The sequence below is a fragment of the Desmodus rotundus genome, chromosome 6 (genome assembly GCF_022682495.2).
Source record: "Desmodus rotundus isolate HL8 chromosome 6, HLdesRot8A.1, whole genome shotgun sequence".
Lineage (NCBI taxonomy): Eukaryota > Metazoa > Chordata > Mammalia > Chiroptera > Phyllostomidae > Desmodus > Desmodus rotundus.
The window spans coordinates 10,651,567-10,673,758 of NC_071392.1; positions in this window are offsets into that span (position 1 = coordinate 10,651,567).

The following is a 22,192-nucleotide window of genomic DNA, read 5'->3' on the forward strand; positions in this document are numbered from 1 at the left end:
CTTTACAGAGCTGTCGCGTTGTTAGTTAGAGAAAGTACAGTATGGCCCTGTGAAGTGGATTATTTTTATTACCCCCAGTTGATAGATGAAGGGGAGGGAAAGAGGGGTGCTTGCTGTGAAGGCACCACCAAGGCACCCTGTGATGTGCAGGTGTAGAATAAAACAGACGAATGTTTTCCCACTGGGTCCAAGGGCCAGAAGAAGGACATAAAGATAACAAATGTAATTGTTAAAAAGAAATGGGATGACTGGAGAGGCTTAGTTTGTGGGTAGGGGTGGATGGCAACTCCGAAGTCCATTATTTTGAAGAACACGTGAAAAGCTCCAGGTTTGGAACTAAAATCTGAAGGTTGCTCTGCAATTTGGATTTTTGAAGCCGTAACCAATGGGGAAAACTAAGCAGGCTGATTGCTTACTATCTTTTCCTTGGATTCAGAGGCATAAAGCTCTTGCCGCTCCTCGCAGACGTTTAATATCAGTAAATGAGCAGGAGGTGGCTGAAGAAATATCTAACCCCCTTCCCCAAAGGCTCAGGAGCCTGTGTGTGGACCGCCCAAAGCATTTTTCCAAAAGAAACAGTAAAAAAAATAGCTCACATACTTTACTCATTCATGTATGGCATTAATTCTCGGTAATGCCTATTTGCTGATGGAAAAGGGCATATAGGTGCTACAAAGATCTTAAGTCTCTTCAAAAAGAATTTTTTAAGACATTTATACCTTTTTTCTTCAAATATTAAAAGGCTTATGAGATGAAAGAAGTTGTGTTGATAATTTGGTCTATTTAGGATTGGAAATTACAATTGGCTTTAGCTCTCAGACCAATTTAGCATTTAGAGTCTTCCACCCTTCCCTTTCCAAACGTACGTCCTGTTCTCTCCTTCACAAATGCAACCCCTGGTCACTGTGCCCATCCCACCTGAGGCTGGCAGCTCCAGCCCTTTCCCGAATCCTCCCTGCCAGGCACCCTCTGTTATTGTGAGGTTCAAGTGGAAGGCACCTTCGAGGAGCATCTTCCCTGGTCCCCAAGGCAGCAGCTCTCCTGTTGAATCCCCCTCGTGCTTTCTCTGCTTGCAATTGGCAGATGCTGTCTCATTTTACTGGTAACTTGGGAACATACTTTATCCCCCTACTCCATTAAAAGCTTCCAGGGGGCCGAATCCTTGTCTGACCAGCCTTTGTGTTCTCGACCACGGTTGCACACAGTAGGTGCTCAGAAGGTACTCCATACGTGGCCCTGAAGGAAGCCAATAACATGTCACATCTGAGTAACAGAGCCGGGGCACAAACAAGTTGGTGTGTGTGTCAGGACACTCCTTTGCTGTGAACAACAACACAGACAAATGGTGAAAACAGAAGAATAAAATTTTGCTGGTGTGCACGTTTGCAATCCCCACTCCCCACCCCCATCCCCGGCTGTTCCAGCTCCCCGCACTTATTGTTTACAGAGTAGCTGTAATGCTCCTGTAATTTGTTTATTTTTGCTTCGCTGTTCCTTTGAAGCTTAAAAGCAGACGTGAAAACACCGCAGGGTGAATGCAGGGACTGTGGCCGGAGCTGGGCTCCCAGGGCTCAGGCCCTCTGGGGTGTTTGTGAAGGTCGCGCCTTTCCTCTGTGCTAAGCACAGAATGAAATATTCCTTACTTTCAAGATTAATCCAGTGGCTGGCATTCACAGGAGACTAGTGGGGCTGTTTGTCAACTAGCTTTAAATATTTTATGGCAAATACTCCACTCTCCCCTGAAAACTGGTCCTTTCGCCATCAATTTCTCAACATCGATACACTCTTTGTTGGAGTGAGAAATATTTCCCTTTGTAGTTTCAGCCGTGTTTCTAAACACAAAGATGCCTAGTCCCACTCAAGAGAAAACATTGGCTCTTTGAGATAACGTCAGGCGTAACTAGAGGCAGAAGCTGAGAAAGACTCCTTTCCCCTCAACTAGGTGGGCAGACGATCCGGGGTGGGGTTACCCAGCAGACAGCTCAGTCACCGCAAGCAGCAGCCCTGCCTCTGAACAAAAGGAGCCCACACCTGGGGTGCAGACAAAGGGAGGCCGCCTCAGCTACCCAATTCCCAGCTCACATCGCCTGCTGCTGGGGCCCCCTAGTGGCCACACACGCAACAAGCACAGGTGTTCCTACATCTCTGACTTGTGGAGGGTCCAGGGGTATTGCCCTGAGTTTCCTGTTTGGCCACTTAACTTGCAGGGATCAGACACCCACACCCATGCATACCTATGCCTCGCCATCAGCTACAATCTCTTTGACTCGAAAACCAGCCAGACAGAGAGAAATAAAGGAGGGTACTTCTTCCTGAAGAAAAAGAATATCAGAGTTCAGGGACTTGAGGTAGAGTTCAGAAACTCATTGAATATGCTGTCTTCGGCATATTGCATCTTCTGGCTTTGCTCCCTGACGTTCGGGATTACAAAAATCTGTTCTTCCCTCAACAATCTGAGAGAAACCTAGGATAAACTAAAGTGAAGAGAGCAGTAAGTCTGCTCTGGGCAAAGTGTGCGGTGGTGAGTTTGTTTATCAGGTCTCCGGGCCCCTCTGGCTTCTCTCGCATTATCCGAATTCACTTCCACAAAAGTGTCCAATGGCTTGACTCTCTGCTGTCTGTTCATTTATGCATTCATTAATTCACTCAGCAAAGTTTGATCCCTGCCCACCTTGCTGAGACGAACACATTTCCGCTGGGACAAGGCTCAGAAATGGCCTCTACTTAGAAATTATACAGGTAGGTATTGTCCATTTCAGTGGGTTTTAAAAAAAAACACAAAAAACCCCTCCCAAATTAAGCCTCAAAGTCTATTTCTGGATAACTAGAATCTTCCCATTCACAGGCTGAGCTTGTCAGCTCAGGGAACCAAGTGAATACTCTGAATGTTCTGCGCCTTCACCCCCCCGAAAAAGTCCTGAATCATTATTTTCATTCCTTTGCCTGTGGCGGCTATAGATTCGACAACAACGAAAAAGGAAAACCTTTTTTTTTAAATCTTTTTAAGAAGGGAGGGTAAATGGCATTGTAGGAAAGCCAACTGACACAATATCTGGGCCAATCTTCTGCTTTAGAAACACATGTTGGCCTTTTGCAAATACAAGGTGGGGCAAAAAGTAGGTTCACAGTCATTCTTATGGCAAATAATACAATATTTCACACATAATACAAAAATCACCCTGGCCAGTGTGGCTCAGTTGGTGGAGTGTCCTCCTATAACCCAAAAGGTCATGGGTTCAATTTCTGGTCAGGGCACATGCCTGGGTTGTAGGTTTGTCCCTGGTCGGGGTACAGAAGAGAGGCAACCTATCGACATTTCTCTCTCACATCGATTCTTTCCCTCTCTTTCTCTATCTCTCCCTCCCCTCCCCTCTCTCTAAGATCAATAAGCATGCCCTTGGGTAAGGATTTATTAAAAAAAGAATAAAGTCTGTACTCACAACTGTAAACCTACTCTTGCCCCATCCTGTATTGTAGATTTGTTTGTAAAACCAGGCACGAAGAAGTGATTTCGGAAAAGTGTATCTATGGAGTCAGACAGACCTTGTTCAGTTCTAGTTCATCATTTAGTCACTATGTGACCTTGAGCAAGTTACTTAATCTTCGTTTCCTGATCTTTTAAATGGGGTTAATAACACCAACTTCCCAGAGTTTGTGAGGACCGAATGAAACAGTACATGTGATACAATGTCTGCCGCACAAAAGCCCAGTTAGAAGCTGTGAGTCCGTTCCTTAGAGCAAAGCACAGTGCGCTTACTTCCCCATTCCCAGAGTAGTCTGGAAGAATAGTAGTCTGATGCAAAAGTAATTTCATCTCTACCTGCCAACCCTCTGTTATGTCACCTGTACTAGGACATAGGAGAGAGGCCTGGGTTTTGCAGACAAGTCCCAGTTCAAAGTCCGACTCTGCCACATACCACCTGGTGACCTTGGACTGGGAACTTAACTTTTTCTCATTCTCAGTCTCCTTAAAATGAAGATAATACCTCATTTTTTAAATGTAAAAGACAATGGCATTAGTGTATTCAATAATATTAATCACAGCAAGTATTTTATAATTGTAGCAGCTCCTGGGGAGCAAGTTGATGTGGCTGGGCCGGCAGAGTGTTTCAGAATCTCCGAGGAGTAGGGTGTGGAATATGAAAAGGTACACTCAAGTTTCTCTCTCCCCCTCCCTCTCACTCCCCCTCTCCCTCTCTCTGACACACACACACACGTGTGCTGGCACACACACCATACACACAAGTAGGTAATGCCTCCGTTGGGACATTCCCCCAAGCCCGCATGGATAAGAGTCCTTGTAGAATTTGAAAGTAGGATCCTGTGAAAGAGTGTCGGCAGGTTACTCCATCTCTCTGCCAAACTTGGCCCCGTAGGAGAAAAAGGGGAGAAAACCAACGCTGGATGACGATTACTGCTGCCGTTAATTTTATCACCACTCTCGGCGCGCTTCCTGCCACTAGTGATACAGAAAAATCACCTTCCGTGTGCTAATCATTCACTGTGAGCCAGGCACTCGGCACACACCATCATGTACTCACAGCAATGATGAGGTGAGAATCAGGAACTCCTTTTCCTTTCGGGAAACCGAGGCCAGAAAACTTAGGTTGCATCTTAATTAACATGCACGACGCCCCTAGTGGTAGGTATTCTCGTTGTCACTGTATTTGGTTACAAAACCAAAAAACGAGAGGGTAAATAACTTATCAGGACCACAGGTATCCATCCGACCCCAGCTTCGGCTGACACTTTTCATAATATGATAAAAGAAAATTTACCCTTTAGTTTTTGCTTGAAGGTTTTTTCCTACCTTTTTGGCAAACATTTTCCTGTTGCAGCCTTTTCTTGAATGAGAAATGACGTCTTATGTTCCTTACATGTTTTCCTACTTGGACCTAGAAGGACACTGTCATTTCCTTGCCTAAAACGCAGACCTTTTTGCAGGCCAGGCTCTGGAGAGCACACAGGACTTGTGTTCTGACTCCAGGGGCCTAGGCAGGGACAGGTGCAGTGTTAGGGTGACTAAGAAGGCATTTACCCAGGTGACGGGATTTCAAGGAACCCAGAAAGCTCCAGGTCATGACTCTGCCCTACCCAGCTTCCAGATTCGGGAAGTTCCATAAACAGAACTTTCACTTCTTGACTTAATCAAAAGGTGCTTTGAACACCTGTTAGAATTCATTAACCCAAATAACTATTTTTACCTGAGTGAGGTTCCCTATTTCAAAGGTTGATTTTAATACCAAGAGGAAAACCAATTCATAGGACAGGGCAATGTGCAACCTTTAATGGGTCTACAGAATAGCTGGCAGTCTTGTTAAAACACAGGTTCGGATTCAGCAGGTGTGGGTCAGGCCCCAATTCTGCATTTCTAACAACCTCCCAGGTGATACCGATGTCACATCGCCACACTTGGCAATAACAAGGTCCCTAAGGCAATGGTTCACAACTCTGGCTGCACATAAGAGTCACCCAAAGGCTTTTAGAAACCCAGAGCCCAGATGGCATCCCCAGAACAATCAGATCGAAATCTCCGTGGATGGGAACCAAACAGCAGTATCTCTCTAACTCCCAGGCGACTCCGATGTGCTGATTCGGTTTGGAAACCACTTCTGGGACAAATGAAATTTAGAGATTATACTGTCGAAGGAGTCGACTGGGAACGGCGAGGGTCCACGCTGCCCCGTGATTTTCCAGGACTCTCTGGTCACAAAGGAAGGAGAGAGAATCAAATTCTTGTCAGAGCTTTTATAAGATTCTGTAAGCACAGCCATCATGATGTGAGAAAATAGCCTATAACCTAACGTCACGACAAAATTTTCCAATCAGCGGAGGGGCAGTTCTGTTTCAAATTATAGTCCACATTATGATTTTAAAAATATACTTCTCGATGGATAAGCATAAACAATCTGCACTTACTTTAGGGCCGCTCCCAGAGGAGCAGCCAGCTGTCAGCCAGGCAGATGTTCCCCACATATCCCCTCTACCGTTTCTCAATCAGAAAGAAGATTAGAAGTGGGATTTTCAGCTCAGATGGAGTCGAAGGGTGATGTTTATGCCAGAGATATATTTCACACCACAGCCAGAAAAATTGCTTTGGGGAAAGAAAACCCTCAACTTCTTGTGTGAGATGAATATATGAAAATGAAACCCTTGTTCCCTTGGACAGAAAGAGGTGGTATCAGAGGTGAACACACCTGTCTTCTGCTTCCCATGGTGGCAGAGCAGAGAGCTATAATGGCAGTTTAGCTGACTCTTTGCACCCAAACTAGTTTGTCCTCAATTACATGCATTCCCATTCCCCAAGGTTGAATTTCAGCAGGTGGCAAGTTAAATGGATCAAAATGTTTACCAAGGTTCATTCAGGTATGATGTTTAATTGTATGTATCAACTTGACTGGGCCATGGGGTGCCCATATATTTAGCAAAACATTGTACTGGGTGTTTCTGTGAAGGTGTTTTTGGATGAGATTAACATTTAAATCAGCGAACCAAGTAAAGCAGACTGTTCTCCCTGATGTGGGTGGGCCCCACCCAATCAGTTGAAGGTCTGACTAGGCCAAAAATACTGGCCCTCTGCTCAGTGAGAGAGAATTCTTCCTGACAGCCTTCAGACTGGGACATCAACTCTTTTCCTGCCCGTGGCCTGGAAATAAACCATCAGCTTTTCTAGGTCTCTAGCGTGCTGTCTCACACTGCAGACCTGGGACTTACCAGCCTCCATGAGCCTCCACATATAAAGGAGTAGGTGGGAGCCAATGTGCATTGATGTTAATACGAATATATGTGTATATGTGTATGTATATATCTTATTGGTTCTGTTTCACTGGAGAACTGTGACTAATAATTCATAAGGGTTTTCTATTCCTCCAGATTTTCTAATTTTCCCCTAGTGAGCATGCACACAATGATCATTGGTTTTAAAGCTGTGTGTTATCAAATGAACAGCAGGAAGGATCGTGTCTGCTTACATCACAAGTGTCCGTACTTCACAGCAATGCTGCATCTCCAGCTGTAGCGCCACCAACCCCTGCCTGGACAGCCGTGAAAACCGGGCCCTGCCCTCAGAGATCCTGATTCAGGAGTTCCGGGGGTGGTGGCCGAGTGTCTGCATCTCTCACCAGCTCCTGCTGGTGCCGGTCCACAGCCGCTGCTTTGCATGGCCACTCTAATAGTGACCACAGCCCCTCTCTCGGAGACTGTCCTTTTATCCTCCTCTCCCTGTGTTTATACCACCGATCCAGCCATTTAGGAACCTCCACCATGTTTTGGTCTCATCTTTCTACTTGGCTCTCTCAGACAATGGGAAGGTTCTGGAAGGCAGTGGTGGTGTTTTGCCATTTTTTTACACCTCCCTTCCCTAACTCCCCAGACCTTTTCTATAATAACATTACAAAAATGTTTGTAGAATCCAACTGAGCGTTTCTCTCTGTTCTGGTTTCCCCAGCCGTTTACAGCAGCGGGCTGTCCTGCTTTTCCACACAGCGGAGCAGGAACAGAATTACCACCGGAGGACGCTGTCTGACATTCTCTTCTGCCCTGTCCGAGGCATTTACTTTTCTGTAAGTCTAGCTCCAATTCTCTTTGGGACCGTTACATCAAGAACCTTATGGGGACATTCAGGCCTTGTCCCTGGAACGTTAATGATCTTGGGGAATGCTGAGTTTACTCAATTTGTATTTCTAGACATGTGCATGTATAGAATCGTGTGGACAAAGTCTTTGAATGTGGAACTGAGCGATACTGGATGAGAGTAGGCTGAGGCGTAGGCCCCAGTGGCTGAAATGGAGCAGCATTTGAATGTGATGATCTGGCGGACTCAGGGGAAGTCTGAACAGTATTACAACGTGTACATCCTCATTCTTACCTGCCGTGCTCCACGTGTCAAGTCACTGTGACTTGCTTTTGTCTCCTGACGCTGTTTGTGATCTTATTGTGCTATTGTTAGAACACTGTCAACTTCGGACAATTTTTGTAAGGTGTTCGAAATAAAAATCTTCCCCCGCCGCTAAGCTTTCTCTGCCCCCCTGTGTTTCAAACGCTGTCATTGCCTTCTTCTCCGCGGAGCTCCCTGTCACAGTCTCGTAATAGAGGTTCAGCTTGTTCGCACGTGCATTTGCAAGTCTTCATTAAGAGGAATATGGCAAAGTGATTAATGAGTGTTATTTCTCATGTTGCAAAAGGAATGTGTCTATTTTTTATAGTCTGTGTTCAAAGCAATGAAAGAAAGTCATAAGTTAGCTCAATATCAAATCATGTACAGCATTTATGTTACTTAAGATGCTTTTCTTACAAAGTAATCATGCTATCTGTAGACATGAGGCAAAAAAAGGGATAAGCGAAAGAAAAAAAATCATCTCCATTGCCAGAAGCATGAATAAGTACTTTGCTAATTTGTTGCCTTTTTTTCTCCTGGTGGGGATGAGCAGTTTAGCAGTCTGCTTTTGGCCGTTTACCCTATGTAGGACTCTGAACGTACACGTGGAAAAGCTTTGTGAAGACTCTATCAGAAGTGCCTGTCTTCGTGTGTTGAAATGACTCTGACTACTTTACTTTTTCTATGTTGTGCAATTGTTTAAATGCTTTTATGTTATTTGTATAATTGGAGACAGAAAGCTACCTCCATTTTGGAGTGAAGTTGTATGAATATTTCCTCACGCCATCACAAATTCTTAATGTGATTTTAAAATGGCGATCATTTAATTCACGACTCCTCTGTTCATTGAAATTTAAATTGTTCCGCAGTTTCCACTTTTTGTGAATTATGCTGGAATGGAAACCCTGGCACATACATGGTAGGTGGCTTCCCGCCTCCTTCTGTGAGCTGGCCTGCTGTACGTTGGCCGTGTTGATGGCAGGGCCAGCGGCTGCGCAGCGTGAGAGGTTCCCAGACATGGCGTACTCCACACTAGTTTTCTCTCCTGCTGGGTATCCATCAGCTAAATAGTCATGTATCCCATCTGCTGTTTATCAATTGAGTTGAATGTGTAACTTTGATTTTTCATTTTTATGATTTCATTTCATTATTGTTCAAGTCTGTTGGGTTGTTTTCCACAGCCTCTTGTTCCATAATTTTGATTGTCTCTCACAATTTTTAACCTTATGCTGGGTATTTTCTTTCTGCTTCTCCCAAGCCCAGCCTCCACCCTGTCCCATCCTGCTCTGTGCCCTGCGAGGCGGATGAGCTGGACTGCAGGGACAGGTTCCCTTGTCAAGATCGTTTCCTGCCTCTTCCCCAGTACTAGGGAATATTTACTCTCCCTTGGTGCAGCATTTGGGCGCAAAGACTTTCACCGTCTCTCCCCAGGGTGGGGGGCTTTTGCTTCTATCCTTTCCCCAGAAACAGTACATCTTTGCCTGAACACCGAATGTGGGAAGAAGAGTGTGCTGTCCTTCCTACACAGAGATGGCTTTGCTTCTACCTCTGCAGCAATGCAGGACGCCAGAAGCTTTGCTGCTTCTTGCCGCCAGCTTAAAATTTCTGCTTCCTGTGAGAGGGGCATCAGGGCACAGCGGCCGTGACTCCTGCACCCGTGCTACCAAGAGGGGCTCTCTCCAGCCTTTTGATCTTGCAGACCACGGAGAAGAGCTTGGGAGTGGGTAGAAACTTCCCTTGTGTCTGGAGCCCCCAGTTATTCTAAACTGATATACTAGTACATACTCAGCCTTTAGAAATTTTTAAAAAATTTCTTCTTCCCCACTCTATGACAGCTGCCTCTTGTTCCGATGCACCATCAAACATAAAAAAATAAAATAAAATTCATGGGCCTTGACTCTCACTAGGGGGCACTTTTTACTCTTTGAAATTTCATTTCCTGGTCATGTGACCTCAGCTCTCTGATGAGCCTACGGTTTTGTACACTGTTAAGCATCTCCTTGTTGTTAGGATGGGAGTGACATTATCTCAAGGCATTCCCCACCCCAAGAGAGAGTGGAATTTTCAGTGTATACTTAACCATACCACCTTTCACTTCACAAGCACCATGAAGGATCAAGTGCATGGTCACTGAACGTAGGGCCAACGCTCAAAGTCATGAGCACCTGGCAGAGCCTTCAGGGCGATCGATGCCAGCTGCAGGGCCCACTGCCTCTCTGGGTTCCTGCTGTCTTATTTTGCTGGCCTCAGAGAACTTTCCGTATTTTTCTGTAAGCCTAGGCATGCATTTAAAAAAAGAGAAAACTCTCTAGCTCAGCACTTTTGGGATGATATACAGCAGAAAAGCTCCTCTCAGATAGCCATAAACAAAAGTTAAAAAATGATTTACAAGGTTAACATTTTAATAATTCACTTTTTTCTTGTTAATGATTCTTGCAGTTGTTGATTAGATGGTTGCATAGTCAAAAAGCAATGATTAATGTGAAAATTGTTAACATTTAAAAATGGAATCCATTCATGTAAAAGACTGACTTTACTAAGCTTTTCATAAATACTCAAACACTTCAATTTATCTGGAGGGTGTTAACATAAATAATATAAAATTAATTTTCCAAGTGCAAGAGAAATAAAATTGATTTTGAGAGTTTTCTTGAATCTGAAAGCTTGGTTCTTTTTGACAAAAAAAAGGTTTTTTCGCAAATGTTGAATATGTGGTTACATGATGATAGGATAGAGAGAGAGAGAGATGGATAGATAGACAGACTGAGAAACAGATTGCTGTTGCAGCATACTAAGGTAAACTTGAGACACCAAGCTTACAACCAGTGGTTAGCCTAAGGCTAGAGGTCAGAGGATTCCTGGGCCCAGAGTTGATCAACTAGCTACAACAAATCATCTAACAGATACCAGCCAATATGCCTATAGTACTTGTGGTACAGACATCTCAATGGGACTGGATCCTGAAGAGAATGTGGGGCTGAGTTTTAAGGATCTACAGTAAGATGTTTCAGTAAAGGACCGGATCACTGCAGGAATTCTCGGGTTCCATTAAGGTGGCAACATTATCCAAGGATATTAGCATGATCTAGCTGACCCTACATCTGAGTTGGCTGATCTGGCTACTAGATAGTTACTTGTTTCCTTCCTGCTTCTCATTCCATGAGTGTTTTCGCCTGCACGGCCCACACTGAGTACTCAGTTGAGAACAGCCTTCTCAGATAAAGGTGATTATTCTTTGCAGTCAAGAATATAGGAATTGAGGGGCTTCCTCCCAAGTTGGCTTTTAAGTTCCCCTTGGAGGAGATGTATATGAGGGTTTGCTTCAGTTAAAACTGCTTCACTCTTTAAAAATGATGGATTCAGTAGTTTTTGACATTTTCCCATCTCTTTCTGGCAGGCCAGAAAATGAGCCCCTAAACATGTCTTTATCCTGAAACCAGAAAAAAATGTCCCCACAGGCTGGCCTGCCTGCCACCATGAAAGCCAAACTCATGGACAGGTGCTAGTAAGAAGGAAAGTGGCTTATTTTAAATGCCGGCAACCTGAGGGGATGGCAGGCTCCTGACTCAAAACCCATCTCAACAACTCTGGTTAAGCCAGCGATCCACATAGGGAGTTGGTGGGAATTCTAGAGGGGAAAAATTCCTATGGGGGAGTGTGGACGTGAAGTTTCTCTTGAGGCTGGGAAATGGGAGTGAGGGGAGGGGAGCTGAAGCAGAGTCAGGCAGGTCCCACTGGGGTCCATTCTTCCCACTCAGGTGTTATCACGTGATGTGCACCAGCTGGACACCTGTGATTCACTGATTCATTGTCTGTGTTAGTGACCCTCATCCTGGGAACAGGTTATTCAACCAAGAACTTGTCCAATGGGAGTGAAAGCACAGAGTTGAGTAAAAAGCAAGGGTTAATCATACAGTCCTTATCCCTAGAATCTGTAAATATGTTACTTTGCATGGCCAAAAGGACTTTGTCGATGTGATGAAAGTTATAGATCTTAAAATGAGATTATTCTAGATTATCCAAGTGGGTCCAATATAATCAAATAAGTACTTAAAATCGAAGACCCTTTCCCAGCTACAGGCAGACAAATCCAATGGAAGAAGAGGCAGGAGAGATTCAAAACAAGATAGGGACTTGATTCACTGTTGCTGACTGAAGATGAAAGATGCCAGGATAGAGCAATGCAGGCAGCCTCTGGAAGCTGAGAGGGACCATGACCAACAGGCAGCAAAGAAATGAAGACCTCAGTCCTACGACCACACAGAACGAAGTTCTACCAACACCCCTGCATAAGCAAGGAAACAGACTCTTCCCTGGAGCCTTGAGAAAAAGTACATCCCTACAGACAGACACCTTGATTTTAACTTGGTAAGACCATATCAGACTTATGACCCACAGGACTATGAAGTCATCTACCTGTGTTGCTTAAAGCCATTAGATGTATGGTGATTTGTTACAGCGCCACTAGGAAACTAACATCCGCCTATCTTCATGTCTCTTATTGCTCCCTGGGTGCTTCTGTCTGTACCAACTCTACCCAGGTATTCCAGTGCTTTCATGTGTCCTCGTGATGGTCCAGGAAGCACCACTACAGAGGTGAATACAGGGCTGAGCAGGGCCAGTCCAAGTCTGTTATAAGCTCCATTTGGGATTGATAAGAATGCTGGGCGAGAGAGTATATTTTCCCTCTTGAGTTGGCAAACCAAAGTAGGGGCCAAGGAAACCTGAAGATCCCGTGTAGAGGAGAGAATCTGCCTGAGAATAAAGATAACTCAGAAGAAAGAAAGGTAAGAGATTATGAATGCATAGGTCAAGCCCAGATCCCGTTACCCCTGGGAACACATAGCCTAGACTTTTTACTTATGTAACTTAAAACAACAACAACGAACTTTTGTTTAAGTTTGGTTTTATTCCTGGCCACTGTCAGAGGCTTGGCTGTTAAAATACCAGTGTCCTTAGCTTGCCAGGAATATTCTAGGAATTATCTTGATGGCCTCAAGCATGATGCCTGGAACGTAACAGGCCTCCTCCTCCGAGGTATCTTCACCTTTAGACCTTCCCGAGGAAAACCTCAGGTTTTAGCTGTGTCCTCCCCACTCCTGTCTTCCACTCAAACCCCTAGGACTCTGGAAGGGCACAGGAAGCCATGGAAAATCCTACACAAGATGAGAGTGTTGACTAACATGCTCACGCGTTACCTTTCTCATTGAAACAATGAGAGACGGAAACTTGGGAGACACCCTAGCTCCCAAGGGTGTATAGTGAGTATCAGGCACTGTGATATGGATGTGGAGAAGACATTTTGGACTGAGCATCCTTTTATGGGTACCCCTTAAATTATAGTTCAAAGGAGTATCACTCCCTTCATCCAGAAGACTGGTTCTGATCGGACATCTGTACCTTAAAAAGAAATCTTAATAACTGTGACTGGAAAAGGAGTCACACCAGTTGGTTATTCTGCACTGTCGGTGTACAGAACCTTTTCGTTTTCCTGTCTATTTGTCACAATACACACCCTGGAGACAATGGCCCTTGACAAAAAGAACCACATTCTTACTTTCCAAATCAAGGAATGGCCATCTTTAAAATGGTAGTATTAGCATTTGAACTTGATATTGGCTTGAGACTAAGGCCTAGTCCTTGTTGGCATGTGTTTATGTGGGAAAATATAAGTATATTATCTGGGGACACACTGATAGTTTTACGAATTTCATCACATGCCTGGATTCAACTACAACTAGGTCTCCGCTCTGAATTGTTTGTCTCTTGGCTGATATTTAGTCTGTGGTATTTGATTAAATAGCATCAATTAAGGTTATAGAGCTTGTCTTTCCTGCCCAAATGCGGAAAAAGTCTCTGACCTTACACTCTATACATAGAAGACCCCCAATAAAAACCTTGGGGCTGCACTGAGGAGCATTCTGGGTAAATGCATCCACCTCTGGGATCCCCACCCTGTTTGCTTATTCGGGGTGTGGTGCTTTCTTCGGCAAGCTCAGCCCTGGGGCTCTGAACTGGCTAATGCTGTGGTTATTCCATTAGGTATGTATTATGTTGGATGATATCCCCACAGAATAACCAAGCCCAATTAACAGGTAGTTCTCACAGACCTGTGAAATCCCTTGGGCGCTCCTAAGGGCTTTTTGGTTTCCTAGAATGGGGCAGAAAGAAGGCAGCAGGAAGCTTATGAGGTGGTGTCAGCACCACTTACTTCAGGAGAAGGAACAGTGCATGTGTAAGCAGCGGGTGATGCAGTCAGGAGTCAGAAGGGAGAACCAAACCAGCAGTTCACTGTGCTCCGCACCTTTCATCTTGATTGACACACCTCGTAAACAGTTGTTTTCAGTAAGAGGAATGTGGCTCCGTGTGCATTAGAACAGTGTGATCAGGAGAGTCACAGAGCAGTGTAAGTTGGTTTTGCCTGAGGTTAGACATTACAGAAAGTCACTCAGAAGCATTCCTTGAGCTCCGGAACTCATACTAGATGACATATGTTTGTCATGTAATAGTTTGCCTTTCTGCAAAATATTCACTGACTATGCAAAAACCAGTATGTAAAGTGAGGGTAGGGGCAAGTTACTTAAATGAGCCATCAGAGGAACAATTGGAGAAAATATGAACAATATGAGTGAACAATAAACAATACCATTTATAGTAGCCAAAATTAATTAAAGGAAGGGCAAGCCTTCAAGATCAAATAGAACACGTTTTATTAGCAATACAGATAAAAGGAACATTGCCTGAAGGAAGGTGTGAGGGTTATTTTATGTGTCAATTTGAGTGGGCCAATGGCTGCCCGGATGAAACTGGTTCTGGGTGTGTCTGTCTGAGAAGGTGTTTCCAGATTAGGATCGAATTTGAATGGGTGGATTCAGGAGGTTGCCCTCTCAAGCGTGACTGAGCATCATCCAATCCCTTTGTAAACAGGGAGAAACTTCATTTTTTAAATAGACCTTTCTCCTTTGTTTCCTTTTGATTCAAACTGGCCTCATCCAGCACCCCGACTTACCTGCCTCCCTCTCCCTTGCATGTCCACCCCCTTAATCATTAAGCCTTCAGAACGAGGTTCCGATCCGCATCTACTCATCTTAAGAACAAAGCTTTGGGTCTGCTGACCCCAGAGACAGAGATTTGGTGGAACTAGAGACAACATTTAGGCCTCAGTTGTATTTCAACTCCAGGCCCAGAAAGCAGTGAAACTGACGAAGCTCTCCATGGCTGACATCAGGACCAGATGCATTGTTCAGTCACCCCCTACCCCAGTGCCAACCAATCAGGAGAGACCATGTCCCTGACCATAGCCCTACCTACCTTAGTCACCACGATTAGCGATTTTTCTCCTGTGTAACCTATGGGGAACCGTTCTAAGCGTGGGAAATGTGGCCCAGCCCCAACTCGGGAAAGCCAGTTGGGAGCGAGGTTGGTGGACAGGACCCATGCCCACGGACAGGTGGACAGGTTCTCCCATGGGAAATCAGGCCTGCATTGTACGTAGACTGCTATGAGACTTGCTCTTGCTAAAAATCCCTCACCCTGAGGCAGCAAATGTTTACTGAGAGTATCTTTAACTTCCTAAAGTCTGTGCTAAACCTCCCAAGTATGGAATGTGAGCAGTTTCCCCCTTGAGCTGTAACATCCTTTTCTTTGAAGTAATTAGCAGTATTCTGTCCTTTGTTGTCCATAAAAGGTAATCACCTGTGGTGAATCTGTGCATAGTAAATGAGGACCATCCTCAATGTAATGTGCCCAGAAAAGCAATAAAAGCCTGTCCAGGTGCAGGTCGGCTGTCTCTCTCTTGGGCTCTGTCTAGCCCTCTCCCCCTCTCTCACTTAGAGAGTGGCCATGCCGTCCCTTTTACTCCACAGGATTTCTGTAGTCCGTGTGTATTTGTCTATTGCTGCCACAACCCCGGATCCTGCGGGCCGGGATCCCTGTCAGTAACCCATCCCCTGGAAGCCAGCAGGGAGCCAGATCTTTGAGCATCAGCTCACCTGTGATTCTGGGCATTGGCTGCTTCCTAAAACTAAACCCTTGTTTTCTTGGCTGCAAGCTCCTGTTCATGCCTTATCGGGTGTTGATGAGCACAAGCAAATGGACCCCTTTAGTCCTGTAACATCTTGAAATCCTGAATAGAACAAAAGGTGGAGGAATTTGTCCCTTTTTTCCTGCCTCACTGCTTGAGCTAGGGCAGCTCATCTCATCTTCTGCCTGGGGACTGGGGTTTATAACATTGGCTCCCCTGGTTCTCAGGCCTTTGGACTTGGACTAAAATATACCACCAGCTTCTCTGGGTCTCTAATTTACAGACGCAGGTCGTGGGACTTCTCAGCCTCCATAACTGCATGAACCAATTCCTCATAATCTCTCCCTTTCTCTCCCTTTCTCTCCCTTGACCCCTGACAAATACAGGAGGCATGTTAAAATCTTGTGTTTGAAGATTTGCTCTTCCCTGGAGTTGCTCTGGTAATAAAGATTGTATGAAACATATCAGATGTTAAAATAAAGGAAGAGTTTCAATAGTGCCACAAGCAATCAGCTGTTAAACATAAGGTGGCCCCCAAAACACATTAGACCCAGGTTTAAGAGCTCAGAGAAACCCCTCTATGCTGTAAGGCTCCTGCTGAATGGGATTCAGCAGGAAGTCTGGGACCTCTGGATTTGACAAGGTCAAATACAAGCATCAAAGGGACAACCAGCATACATCCCTGCCAGACAACCATGGAATAAGGGGCCAGGAGAGCTGACGTGGCCGAGGTCAACACCCTGATCAGGCCTGATGGAGAGAAGAAGGCATATGTTCAATTGGCTCCAGACTAGGATGCTTTGGATGCTGCCAATAAAATAGGGATCATCTAAACTGGGTCCACCTGGCTAATTCTAAATATAAAAATTTTATACTGTAAAAAAAAAAAGAAGTATCATTTGGATGTGATCAGTAAGTCAGGAGATAGAATGGTCTCAGAGTGGATTTTGTTGGCTCAACAATCTCATTGAGATCCCAGGTGCCTTCAGCCCTTCGTCTCTGCCATCTGTAATGCACACGTGATGATATTTCCTCACGGTCATGAGATGGCTACCACAGCACTGGACATCACATTCCCACAGCACACCATCCAAATTAAGAAGCAAGGGGTTGGGACTTGGAATGATGATTGCTGCACTTTCCCTAGCTTTTAACAGGGGAAAAAAAAAAAAACAAAAAACACCTATCCCAAGCCTTCCACTAGAATTCTTACTACAGTTCACTGACCAGGACGGGGTTACCGGCGGCTAGTAGGCTAGCCACTGACAAAGGGGAAAAAGAGGGGTTGCCATGACTGACCAGAGTCAAACATGACTCAGCTCCTCGCACGCTGTTGCCCAGACTAAACTGAGAAGGCACGTGGGAATGGGAATGACTGATGGATAAACAAGTAACCTTGTCGGCACCTGAGAAGTGCAGAAGAATTGACAGCGGGGCTATCAGGGAGTTAGAGGAACTAGTCTAATAAGTTCCAGGAGGGACTGCTTGCCTGCAGTCACTAATGCCTGGCACCAATTTCTCACATTGTGTGTGCTTAATACACATTGTAGGAAAACCGAGTACAGGAGGTAGCAAACAGAGTAGGATTGAAACATGCAAACATATTTACGAGGGCTGAGAAATCACACAAGTACTAAGAAAGTGAGCTTTCATTATTAGAGAGCCAAAAGGAAACAATTTTTATCTTTCTGCAAGACAAGGTAATGATGTGGCCCAGCTATCCACCTTACTGTGTGCTTACGGACAGGACATGTCCAGGCAGAAGACGGTGACCACTGCTGAGGAGTAGAAAAAGGTGTGCACTTTCAACAGCCCAAAGAACGTCATGGGGCGACCATTTATTAACTCCTACAAATATTTATTGAGAACCTATTATATGTCAGCCACTGTCCCGGGCATGTGCAAACATTAGTGAGCAAAACCCACAGAAATTGCATGTTCCCATGACCTTCAGTTCAGCATAACAATAAGCAAATTACGCAGTAAGTTAGCAGATGCCAAGTGCTGTGGAAAGTAGATAGAGCAGGGTAAACGGGATTGGTAGTCCTGGGATGCGCACTGTGGGCTAGGTGCAGTAGGGTGGTCGGGACGTCTCTCTGAGAAGGGGAAAATTGAGCAAAATCTTGAAGGAGGTGAAGGAGAGCCTTGAGAACACCCGTGGGAAGAATGTGCCTAAGATTAGACACCCCGTTTCTCACTCCAGAGGGACTGCATTTTTGGTACCTTCCCTGCCTCTAGCCCTCTAGAAACATGGGCACCCCCGCAACCCTTCCCTGAGAGAGAGGTCCTCACACATCTGGGAAGCGAGCCATTGCTTCCCTTTCAAACAAAGGTGAGAACATCTGAATGCTCGTCTCCCCAGTTCCCACTGATGTGGACGTCATATTTCTTTGCCATTTTACATCTGACACCAAACGGAGACTTTGATGTAATTCAAGATAAATCCCCTTAATTTTATTTTTGCTTATTGTCTCATTAACAGGTCTTTCCTGACCCGGACGAAGGCACTCCGATTCTCTCCGGACGCTCTCTGAGTGGGCCTTCTCACTTGTACAGGGCAGGAGAGCAGTCTGTATGCTCTCCCGCACATCCCAGCTGTGCCACTCATCGCAAGCTCAATGGGCCTCAGTTTCCTTTTTCTTCTTTTTCTTTTTGTAAAACAAAGGGCTGGTTTAGCTAACCTGCGTGATCCCTTCCAGCTTCCAGCTTCTTAAATTCTAAATAATCAGTTTCATCAAGCCATTCACAGGTTTCATGTTCTGCTCCTTTAAAGGAGACATTTATTGTGGCCAAATTGCATTTTCAAAAGGTGAATTAATGATTTCGAATTGCTAAATTGTTTCTAAATTGTTAGTCTGAAGGTAGCAGTCGTTGGCAGTTTGTCTGTATGACATACAGACAAAATGCACGTCACACCACCTGGGACCAAGATCGATGACGAGACATGATCTGTCACTAGATAAAACCCGCTTCACATGCTCTACTTTTTAAAAAGGAATAGGTGATTATTCTATCCGAAGCAACTATCAACCCAGGTAGTTTTCCGATTCCACCAGCCAAAGCACATCAGTCCAGAGTAATTCTGCCCACCCTCAGGACCAGATCGGCCTGTGTGTCTGGATGCTGTAGAGATCTGGCGCTTAACCTTGACTCCTCCTCTACCCCGCTGTGGACGTTGGAAAACCCATTTAACCTCTTCTGCGCTCAGTTTCCTCTTCTGCACATTGAGGCAGCTGAAGAGAATGACGCCCAAGATCCAGCGCAGGTCTGCCGTCTGCAGTCCCTGGACGTTAAGAACTCTGCTTGCAGGTGTCTGCAGGAGGCTCTTCTCATCAGCTCTGGGACAGCTCCTCACGCCCTGCGGCCCAGCACGAGAACAAAGCTCGCAAACAATGAAGAGCTACCTAATGATTCTAATGATTTAATGGAATTGCACATGGGCAGCTTGGTTTTGATTTTCTCTTCCAGCACATTCCCTCAGGTAAAGTGTGTTTGCTCATGAAATAACCACATAGTTGATTGCTGGAGAATATCTCATATGGAAATCAGGTTTAAGTCACATTCCTCTGGTAGTTTTTACTATCAGAACAAAACAAAAGCCCCCAAAGGAAGGTTCACACTTAGAATTAAAAACTGTTGGAATGTTGAAAGTATCTTCTAAGAGTTAAGCATCTGTAAACATTTAAAACAGGATGATATCACAAATACTGCTTCTAATAATCTTTTTGACGTTTGAGTAGAAGCCAAGAGGGCCGAGCAAAACCCGAGGGAACACTTTGATATTAAACTGTCGACTCCATGGCCATGCCTGATAACTCCAGTTATGACAGAGAGTTGGAGGACATGCATATATTGTCCCTAAAGCGCACAGTCAACTCTCCACTCCAGAAAATGGGTCGTGGAGGCGGTGTGGGAGAGCGTTTTTCCCTCACTGGTAAACTTTGATGGATTCTTCATTCACATCATCTTACTCGATCTCCTCAACTGCCCAGAAAGGTAGCAATTGTGTGCTCTCTTACATGCTGGTGCAAACTTGGTGCCAAGAGGTCATGGGTGAGCTGTAAACTGCTTTTCCTGAAAATGCCAAAGGGTAGTGAAGGAAGAAAATCCCTGGTCATAGCCATTCACTCCTTTGTTCATTTATCCATTCATCCATCTATTCATCCATCCATCCATTTAGCCATTCATTCATTCAGGAACTCCTATTTTTAACATACGCTAGTCTAAGGAAAGCTTCCTATGAATCCAGCCTGCTCCCCTTTTCTTACTTAGTTTTCCACAGAGACAGGAACTCAGAAAAACATTCAATTGCATCTTTGCCTCCATCATTTGATTTCCCCTCCATCCTGCCTTTTGTGAGTTAAATTGTAAAATTTTCTTTCTGTTTCTTTTTGGAACCATTTTCAAAAGGCACCTTCCCTTGTAGGACCAGAATTGTAAATGAGAAATGGTATTATAGCAGGGAAGAGTAAAACAGAAAGATTATCATAGCGTTTTACATTAGCACCATGACATTTCTAATAATCTACATAAAAAGATTTTTTTTTTAGCATCTTCCTAAGTGCCTCTCGAAAACCTCTGTGACATACTCGATAGCTACTGACTAATTTGTTCTGGCAGAAAAATGAGTTCAGTATTACTGAAAATACGCTTCCTATCACCAGATCTTATTCAGGTCATCGAGTGGCTTTTCACTGTTGGAAGGGAGTAGCATTTACCTTCAATGAAACACTATTGAGAAGAGAGAGCAATAACATTTTGACCTGCTCCAGGATTAGCAAAATGCAAATCATAGTCAATTTTCCATGAGGTGATATTTCAATAGTTTGCACTTCTGCAAACTATTCAGTAGTTGTGTGTCAACCTGAATTATTTTTTAAGCAAGGCGAGTGAAGGGTGCATAGAGCGAACTGAATAAATGTGCAAAACCAACTTTAAGCAGCTTTCAGCTTAGTGACTGAGATAATGCATTTCTCTAGAGAAGTTCTAAATATAGAGAACAATGGATAGCAGTTTACCACAAGCTGTGCGGCTCCGTACACCCGCAGGGCCTGGGCACTGACTGGGGTAGCACTGTTCAGTCCCACAGCAGTCTCGGAGATTAAGGGTTCACTAGCGACAGGTTCCCCTGGGTGTGGCGGGGTGGGAGTGGGGGAGGGACCACATCTCATTTTTTTCCCCTTCCCAGACAGAGTTGTGGGTAGCTGCTGTGTAGACTGCATATGTGGGTGATTAGGATGTTATGTGGGAGAAAAGGAAGCTCTTCATGATTCTTCTTTTGGAAAGAAAGAGGGGTAAAATTCAGCAACCATCAAGCCTTTTCATTTCCCTTCGATTTGTCAGCACCATGCGGATGCTGGCTTCCTTTCCATAGGTGAGATTTCTGCCTGCTGGCAGCAACAGTGGGGAGAGCGCACAGCTGTGTGAAAAGAGAATGAAGCTGTAAGGGTAACTTTGGTTTTGATGTTTGCTAGATGTCCTTTCTCGTGTTAAAATTCGAGGTGTCAGCTACTGGCAGCCACAAGATTTTATCTTGAGAACACAGGGCAGCATCCTTCCCGAGATGTATAAAATAATTATTAGCTTTAAATCAAAATTACGGCTTCGTGGATTTTGTCTTTAGCTACGCAGAACAGATAAATCTGAAAATTTAACATGATGCCTTGGGTAAGGTATGCCAGACAGTAATAGTCACTTCTGTACTAGCAAAAAGCTCCCTGATCAAAAATCACATCACTAAATGCATGTTTAATTAGAGCTTATAGACATCTAAAGGAAAAAATGCAAAGGTTCTCTCACCGATGACCTTTATAAGAGATGTCTTACTCTCGGATGCCTCAGGGCAAAATTTCAACCCAAATGAAGTCAGATGAGCTGTGGCTGGTTATTTAATTAGATCATTGTCTTTAGATAGAATTGAACTTCTTTTTTTCAGAGGTAGAGCCTTATACATATTTTGGAGGTGACTTGGTGATACAGTGGCTTAGACTGATAATTTTCTAATTCAAATGTATCCTCCATATCAGCTTTAGAGAAGTAACAAGCTTAATTCATGGCATTTAATCATGATGATTTGTTTGGTCACTTTTAGAACATGGAAACTAATACTGAGATATAATAACATTGCAACTGATTTGCAAGGAAGGTGACATGCCATGTGAGAATTTACAGAGGAAAAAATAGTCTAGTCTGGGAAGAGAAGATATAAAAGATTTCCCTGTCAAACAAACTCAAAGGAAATACATGATTTCCAGATTGCCTCTCTCTGAGGTCTAGGAATAACCTTGTATAGG